An 8989-nucleotide genomic window follows, 5' to 3' on the forward strand; every position below is an offset into this window, starting at 1 on the left:
TTTTATTCTGGACCCATCAGGTGGGTCACAGTGGATATATGGGTCATGCTAGACAGGTTTCTCTTAAAACATAAAAATAACCTGATCTTATAAACTTCTGCTGAGCAATATTATGATTGTGCCCATTAGCTGTTTGTCTAACATTTATTTGCCTTGTTCTCCTAGATCTAGTGCTGGAACCACCCTGGGAACAACATCTGATGGCCTTACCCAAGCAAAACCAGAGCTCCTGGGGAGACCAGTAGAATACTTCCTGCTTTTTATTAACTACAGTATCTTTATACAATGAGAAGTATGATAATTTGCTATAAAATAAAAACAATGCAGATCATAAATGTCACCAAGGATGTCACCACGTTGATCTTCAGCGCTGTCCCTGTGATTTTCACAAAAATGCTGAGATAGGCAGCCCCCACCTTACAAGCACCTGTTTTCTATCTATTTCTAGAAGATTCACAACGTTAAGTATCCACTTTCAAATTCCCAGTACACGAAGTTCCATTCCTTAATTGCTCCTCAGGCCTAATAGGTACCATTAAGGAAAAGTTAGCCAGGCTTCTATCATAAATAGCCTGGGATTACTCACTTCCTTAAGAACCATCACCACCACCTTCTGGAGAAAACCTTGCTCCCAGGTGCAGGTTGTATGGGATTAAGTAACATCTACCTTGCAAAAAGAAAATCTCTGTGGCCTGAACAAGTTTTTGTTAAAGATGACTCCTCAGAGCAATTTATTGGGTCAAAATTCTAAAAACCTGATTTCAGCTTAATCCAATTTATCATGTGTACACTGCAGAGAATATTTCTATGTGCTTTCTCTGCTCAGGGAAAGTGAAGGTGTTCTAACTCAACATATTTAGTTTTGAAAAAAAGATCATACCTTTCAAATAAATACATCTCAAACCAATACAAGCCAAGGAAAACTTCTATATTTATAATTAATTACCTGAAGGACTTTACATTTATCTCATGGTAGATATAGAGTTCTATGGTAGAGATATAGATTTTATAGCAAATGTAACTGGAGTCACATTAACCAAAGTCATCCCTGGTCACTCCTCAAGATTCTAAGTCCCAGTAGGGAGAATTTCATTAACTAAGTCAAGGTCAAATGCTCAAGACTTTAGCTGCCAGTATCTGGGAAGTAAAATGCCTGTCCCTTTGCAGTGTCGGTAGAAGGTTGAGTCCTACCTTACACAAATATTCCCTAATGTTAGGAAATTAACCTCAAATGAGTTCTTCAGATACAATGAAGAAAAAAAAAAAAGAGGCAACCAACTATACGCTACATACTTAGGCAGTATTTTAGATTTCTTAAAGTTCTTTATCATTTCTGAAAGTACCTTGCTGAAGTTTCAATTCTGATATGTAAACATCACGGATAAAAATGAGAGAATGAAACTTCAAAAGGCAAATGAATGGCCCAATGCAACAATAAAGAAGAAGAGACTTCGTTTTCAAGGTCCAGTATGCCATGCAAGATTAATGGGCATACTTGAAGAATGTATTCCTTAACTAAACTACTTCTGGAAACAATCTAGGTTAGCTCCCTTGGAGAGTCACAATTTACTGTGTACAATTCAGTTTTCCCTAAATTTAACCACAGACCCCCTTTTTCTTTGGATGTCACCCAGAATTATCTCTCTGTAAATTTAATCTTGGAAAATTCTACTGTTCTTATTTGAGAAATTACATTCACAAAATGTTCATTAATCACTACAAACAAGTCAATTTTCGTCAAGCATTTTTATGCCTGACCAAGCAGCACCGGGTGTTTTTTTACCACTAAGTATTCAGTAAGTATTACATGATGGGCTGAAGTAGTGTTTTCAGGGCTCCTGTGGATAGATTTTCCAGCCAATTCCGAACACCTTTCATTATTTTTTTATATTAAGCATATCTGACCCAAATACACCATCGTTCTAATGCAAGAATTTTAATTTTAGACTTTATATGCATAATTATGCCTGTATTTGTTCCACTTTATGGGAAGCAGAGGTCTTTTGAGAAGATATTGCCAAAACTTACACTTACTTCCTAAGTGCTTCTCATCGTTAAAGACATGCTTTTGAATTTCCATATACTGTCAACCATAGCTGAATTTACTTGTGTCTATTAAATAATCCTCAGTTTTTTATGCATTGCCTATCACCTTCTTCCAGAAACCAAATACTCACCATGATAAAACAAATAAAACTGTGTATTTCTAAAAATGGCACTTACACACTATATCGATAAGGGTTCTCCAAGAAAATAGAACTAAGAGGAGATAGAGAAATAAAGAGATTTTATAGAATTGGCTTACATAGTCATGGAGCCAGCAAGCCTGAAGTCCACAAGGCAGGCCAACAGTGTGGAAACCACAAAGGATTTGTTTCCGTGCTGCAGCTTTGAGGTAAAAGTCTCCTCTGGAAAGTCTCAGTTTTTCCCTTTAAAGCCTTTGACTGATTGGATGAGGCATTTGCATATCATCAAGAGTAATCTCCTTTACTTCATGTCAGCTGATGGTAGATGTCAATCACATCTGCAAAATACATTTACAGAAATGTCTAGACTAACATTTGACTAAACAAATGGCCCCCATAACCTAGCCAAACTGACACAAAAAAGGGTGGCCATCACACAAAACTTCTTTTATTTGCACTGTCCTTTATCAGGCTTACTGTCTTTCAAATTGTAGTACTAACCCCCTGTGCTTTTCTAGATGCCTAAGTCACTTCACAGGTGATTCTCAGAACTGTCACCTGAGAACCATCACCTTAATTGGTCTACGCCATCAATACCTTTTCCCTGAAATCCTTCAACAAAAACAAAGCTCTTTTTTTATGGAGATTTTAATTTAAAAACATAGCAAAGGCATTGTGTCTATGATGTCATTTAATTCAACAGCAATAAACTCTCATGAAACAAGAATTCCATCAACTTGACAGTGTACCCAATTTCCAAATAGCTAAAAATAAATCTGAAGGCTTAGAAGCTTGTGTTTTTATGACTCTGATCTTCCCACCACGAAAGCCTCACCTTCACCCAAATGAGAGACCAACAATTCCCAGAGACACAGATTTAACTAGTCTTTTTTTTTCTTTTCTTTTCAAATTTTTATTTAAATTCTAGTTAGTTAACACATAGTGTAATATTGGTTTCAGGAGTAGAATTCAGTGATTCATCAAAAAGACAAATACCATATGATTTCACTCATGTGGAATTTAAGAAACAAAACAGATGAACCTAAGGAGGATTGGTGGCGGGAGAGAGCAAGGAAAATAAGCCACAGGACTCTTAAAGATAGAGAACAAACTGGGGATTGATGGAGGGAGGTGGGTGGGAGAGGGGCTAGATGGGTAATCAGTCTTGAGTGGAACCTGAAGTGCAAAAGCCTCCAAATCACTGCCTTAGAAGCTTGACACCCTCACCCACATTAGGAAAAGGGAGACATCTGAAATTAACTAGTTAAGGACCTTTAGGCTAAGGGTAAATTTATTTGTTTTTTAAGTTTATTTTAGAGAGAGAGAGAGAGCAGCGGAGGGGCAGAGAGAGAGGGAGAGAGAGAGAATCCCAGCCAGGCTCAGCACTGTGACTATAGAGCCCTACTCGGGGCTTGAACTCACTAACTGTGAAATCATGACCTGAGCCGAAATCAAGAGTCAGATGCTTAGCCAACTGAGCCACCCAGGTACCTGGGGCAAGGGTAAATTTCTAACATCATTTTCTCTCGGTCTGCCATTGCATTAGGAAAATATTGTCAATTATACAACGCGGGGCGCCTTAGTGGCTCAGTCTGTTAAGCGGCTGACTTTAACTCAGGTCATGATCTCACTGTTCCCGGGCTTAGGCCCTGCATTGGGCTCAGTGCTGATAGTGGGGACACTGGACCCTGCTTCGGAATCTGTGTCTCCCTCTCTCTCTCTCTGCCCCTTCCCCTGCTCACTCTCTCTCTCTCTTTCTCAAAAGTAAATAAACATTTTTTTTAATTATTCAGTGAAATTTTTGTCTCCCATTAAAGAAACCCAGTCATAGGGGAGGATTCTTGGTTTCTGCTCAGGTCATGATCTCACAGTTCGTGAGTTTGAGCCCTGCGTGGGGCTCGGCACTGTCAGTGCAGATCCTGCTTGGGATTCTCTCTCTATTCCCTCTTTTCTGGCCCCTCACGGTTTGTGCTGTCATGTGTTCTCTCTCTTTCTCAAAATAAATAAATAAACTTGAAAGAAAGAAAGAAAGAAAGAAAGAAAGAAAGAAAGAAAGAAAGAAAGAAACCTAGTCATAGATAATCAAGTCAAAAGATGCCCCTTTCCAGAAGCTATTCCATCCTTATCCATTTCTTCCAGGATCTGAGCTTTTTTTTCCCCTTAGGCCAAGAAAAGTACCTAATTATTCCTTGCACTGCACCCACCACCACAAATCTTCCTGTTGTATAACTAATGCTTTTCAGCAAATTCTAGTTTGCAATTAACAATAGTACCTACTTACCTATCCACAGATGAGCGGTTTAGAAGTCCTGTATTGTTTCTATCCCAGTAAGAAAGTTTCCAACAATGAACTAGTGTCTCTTCCCACGCTTCAATATCAGAAATATGGATCTTTGTCACATTGTGTGCTGCACCATGAAAAGCCTCTGGAAGGCGTGCCTGTTTCAAATAAAAATCTTTGCCTCCACCTTGTGGTTGACAGGCCTAAAGACAGATGGCCGTGCAGAAATCTATTCTGAAATCAGATTTTCATAAAACGGACAGTACTAATCACCTGGAATATGCTTACTTTGTGCTACAGCTCTATTTAGAACAACATGAAAAGCCAAGTTAACAAGATACAGAAGTTTCAACTTTTCTAGGAGATTTTAACAACTGTGTCAATTTGGCAACTTTGTACACAACACAACCGAATGATCAGTCTAATTTTTTCATTTAGTTCCTGAGAATGTTTAAAATTTTGAGAAAAAAAAATTAAGCCATTTTTCTCTCTTTAAATATAGCATAAGTGATGGAGTAAGAATTAGGTAAGAACCTGTAAAAGACTAGGTAAGAACATGTAAAAAAAAAAAAAAAAAAAAAAAACTAGTATGATACTTCACTTTTTACACACTGTATCGTTGTCTATAACTGACCTGTGTGCTTCGGGGCCAAAATATAACTCGAAAACAGAGTTTGGGATAAAGAGGAACAAGAGGTGTATTGCTTAGTGGGGCAAGGAAGCTGAAGCAGGCTAAGGTCTTCAGAAACTGCAAGCCTACCCAGAGGAAGGGGCTTGACGATGCGGTGGGGTGGGTAGGGAAATACAGGACCTAGTCGGTTTCTACACGAATTGTGTGTGTGTGCCAGCCTCCTTAGTGGTTTTTCAGGCTGTGTGGTTCCTGAAACAAAAGACCAAAAGAGGAGGAGAGGTTTGGGGAAGAGAGGAAAAAGGTTACTTTAAAATCAAGCTCCTCTGAAGAATAGTGCAGCCATCTTGATTTTTGTTCAACTTCATGCTTTTAAGCAGTTTTGATGTTACTTTTTCGGAAACTTTCCTCTATGATCTCAACTAATCTTCACATTTACATGAAGCAGATAATCCAGATCCTAACACATTTAATTTACAGGTAACATGGGTTCGGTGAGATGAACACAAGCTAACAGCGAAGACTGATCTAGCAATACTGAACATGCACTAAGCACTTCCCGTAAGTCAGGTACAGCATGTACTACTTGGTAAGTGTGCCACTTACTATGGCTTAGTCAAAAGCCACCCTGACAGAGCAGCTGAAGACAATTGCAATCATTAAAAGTTTGCTCATGTCTATCCGAGTTGACTGAGCTCAGGGTCTCTCTCGTGCAGTTGCAGTCAGGCAGCAGTGGGGCCCATCCTGAAGGTGGTTCCATTCACATAAGCTGGACTTGGCCAGAAAGGAACCAGAGGGCGGGCTCCAGGTAGTCTGGTCAGGTGGTCTTGTCAGGCAGCCTCAGGACAGCCAGACCTTTCTTAGGTGGCTACAGATTCCTGAGTTTCCCAAGACATAATGGTGGCAGCTGTCCTTTCTTTCTTTTTTTTTTTTTTTTTAAATGTTTTTATTTATTTTTGAGAGAGAGAGCTGGGGAGGGGCAGAGAGAGAGGGAGACACAGAATCTGAAGCAGGCTCCAGTCTCTGAGCTGTCAGCAGAGTCCCATGCGGGGCTCCAACTCGTGAACTGAGATCATGACCTGGATTGAAGTTGGACTGAGCCACCCAGGTGTCCCTGGAAACTGCCCTTTCTAATCAACCCTTCGATGTCAGGCAGCATCCTTCCCACTGCATTTTTTTTTTTACTTATTTTTTTTTTTATTTATATTGATAACATACGGTATAGTCTTGGCTTCAGGAGTACAACCCAGTGATTTGTCACTTACATATAACACCCAGTGCTCATCCCAGCAAGTGTCCTCCTTAATGCCCATTACCCATTTAGCCCATGTCTCCACCCAACAGCCCTCCAGCAACCCTCAGTCTGTTCCCTGTATTTAAGAGTCTCTTATGGTTTGCCTCCCTCTCTGTTTTTCTTATTTGTCCTTCCTTTCCCCTGTGTTCACCTGTTGAGTTTCTCTTTCCACTGCATTCTATTTTAACAGGCAGTGCTTCAAGACAAGATGAGATAGACTGCATTTGTTGTTGAATGAAGTATCAAATAATTTGCAAACATTTTAAAACCACCCTCCAGATAAAATCTGTAGATCAACCTATTTGTCATTGGCAATGGCTATGCAGAATATGACAAAGCACTCCTAAGCTTGGAGAAATCATGTAAATAGGAGTCTAAGCCAAATATAGATTTGCTGAACAGAAAGAAAATCACCATTTTTAAAAAATTACTTTCTAGATCAGTAATCTGAGAAGTAGTGCATAGAATAAATTTAGATATTATAAAATTAATCAGATGAAAATAAGAAACTAATATAAACTCAGAATAAGGTCAAAACTACTACAAACTTACCATTGAAAAAAGTGAATTAGTCTACAATGAGTTTTTCTCATCCAGTGTATCATATTTGGCTTATTGTCATTCATATGTTCCCAATTATGATGTCTAATATATTCAAGTCAAGCTGACAAATACACTCAGCTATTAATCTAACTTCTAATAGAATGTCTCTATGTAAAAAGCACAGAATTATATAGTGAAGCATCATCAGTTATTAACTCAAAAGACTGCAATGATGAAATCTGTGATTAATTTTGGTTCAAATAAAATCAATGTTGTCACCAATTGGCAATTATAGTCGATTATATAATTTTTAATTAGCACAACTGTATTTCAAAATGGTTGCTCTAAGCACTTCCATGGCTATATAACGCAAACATTGAGTAAAATTTTCTGACACGTTAAAAATTTTAGAACCGCATCATTCTTGCCGTAAATTTAGACCAGATCATTGTTTGTGAAAATAGACCTCCCAGATCTTTCTTCTATTTCTTAGCTGTTCGTGGAAAACAACCACGAAGGCAGGATGTACTGTGGTTTAATACATAACTAAAAAGAAGACACTTCCCTCAGGAGCACCTGTCTATGAAACTGGTCACTGCCTCCACTCCACTGCTTACATTTCTGAGCCGTATGCAGAAAACATGAAAGGACTGGACTTCTACCCAGAAACTCAGGTTATCAGAGCACACCAGCGGCACGACCTAGACCCACCCATCCCTTGTGCTGCAAGTGCGATGAGGCCATCACTATTTATCATTCATCTACTTCACGAAGATTTGAGACACAACAGGGACCGGAAGTAGCCAGCCGTTTAAACTCCACTGTCTCTCTGACTTGTGTACCTATGAGATTTGCACCTTTTCTGCTACTTTATGCAAAATACAGTACTGTTCACCCCTCCCAAGCAGAGATTGATTCATGACTCTGCCAGTCCAGAACACAGTCCTTACAAAAGAGGAACAAAGATTGCATCTTGTCCTCTTCACCCTCCCCTCCTTAATAAAGGACTGTTTTATCCCATTAAATAAAATGCTAAGAACATCAGTGATGTGGACTTTTCAGGATTGAGCCCTTTTTTTCTATGCACAGATAATTAAGGAAACACATTATTTGATTTTAATCCTAACCATAACACAACTTCAAAACAACTATATGATCCATCCTTGGTGAAGTCTCATTAAAAGCAAGCTTGCTGGGGCACCTAGGTGGCTCAGTCAGTTAAGCATCTGACTTTGGCTCAGGTCATGATCTCACAGTTTTTGAGTTCGAGCCCCCCATGGGGCTCTGTGCTGACAGCTCAGAGCCTAGAGCCTGCTTCGGATTCTGTGTCTCCCTCTCTCTCTATCCCTCCCCTGCTCATGCTCTGCCTGTCTCCCTCTGTCTCTCGAAAATAATAAATAAAACATTAAAATATTTTTAAAAAATAAAATAAAAAATAAATAAAAGAGGGCTTGCTTTCCCGAGTCACCATCCACACTTCCCAGCCTCTGTTTTAAGTCAGTCCATGCTCTTTTAGGAGCCAGGCTAAGAGCAAACTTGTGATTCATATCTACATTCTGCAGGTAGAACAGGAAGAAAAGCAATTTGGGAGGAGATGTCTTTCTTCTCATAATCCATAGTTCATTTTACCCCCAAAACAGAAAGTTCTCCCCTACAGCAGGTTAGGCAACAACTACACCTCTTCAGAACTGAAATGGAATGGATGATATTTCTTCAAAGCCTAAGCCTAAAAAAAGCAACAGTACTTGACCACTACCTCCCTTAGACCTAGGCACACAGAACTCCAGCTCTGGGCACCACACTTTAGGGTACCTTGTTCTTGCCTTTGCCTAGCCAGGACTCTCCCATGGCACCATGGAGCCAGACATCCATGGAGCCAAAGGAATATGCCAACCCTAGAATCTGCTCTTCCTCCTTCCACACCTCATTCTAGTACCCAGGATGCCAGAATTCCATTCCATTGCAGCACTTGCACAGCTCTCCTCACTAGAAAGACCACACTGGTGGCCCAAGAGGCAGTTGTCTCTAGAGGATGTGGACAGGGGTTAGCTTTGTGG

At 39.7% G+C, this 8989-nt stretch overlaps 1 protein-coding gene across 1 annotated transcript in view; it reads left to right on the forward strand.

Annotated features, from left to right (window-relative positions):
• Positions 1-335, forward strand: part of GC (GC vitamin D binding protein) — a 34760-nt gene extending 34425 nt beyond the window's left edge. The window contains exon 14 of the mRNA XM_042984775.1: positions 166-335. The gene's annotated coding sequence lies outside the window, so the exon portion shown is untranslated. The remainder of the gene's footprint in view (positions 1-165) is intronic.
• The last annotated feature ends 8654 nt before the right edge of the window (positions 336-8989 follow it).

Source organism: Panthera tigris, chromosome B1 (assembly GCF_018350195.1).
Source record: "Panthera tigris isolate Pti1 chromosome B1, P.tigris_Pti1_mat1.1, whole genome shotgun sequence".
Lineage (NCBI taxonomy): Eukaryota > Metazoa > Chordata > Mammalia > Carnivora > Felidae > Panthera > Panthera tigris.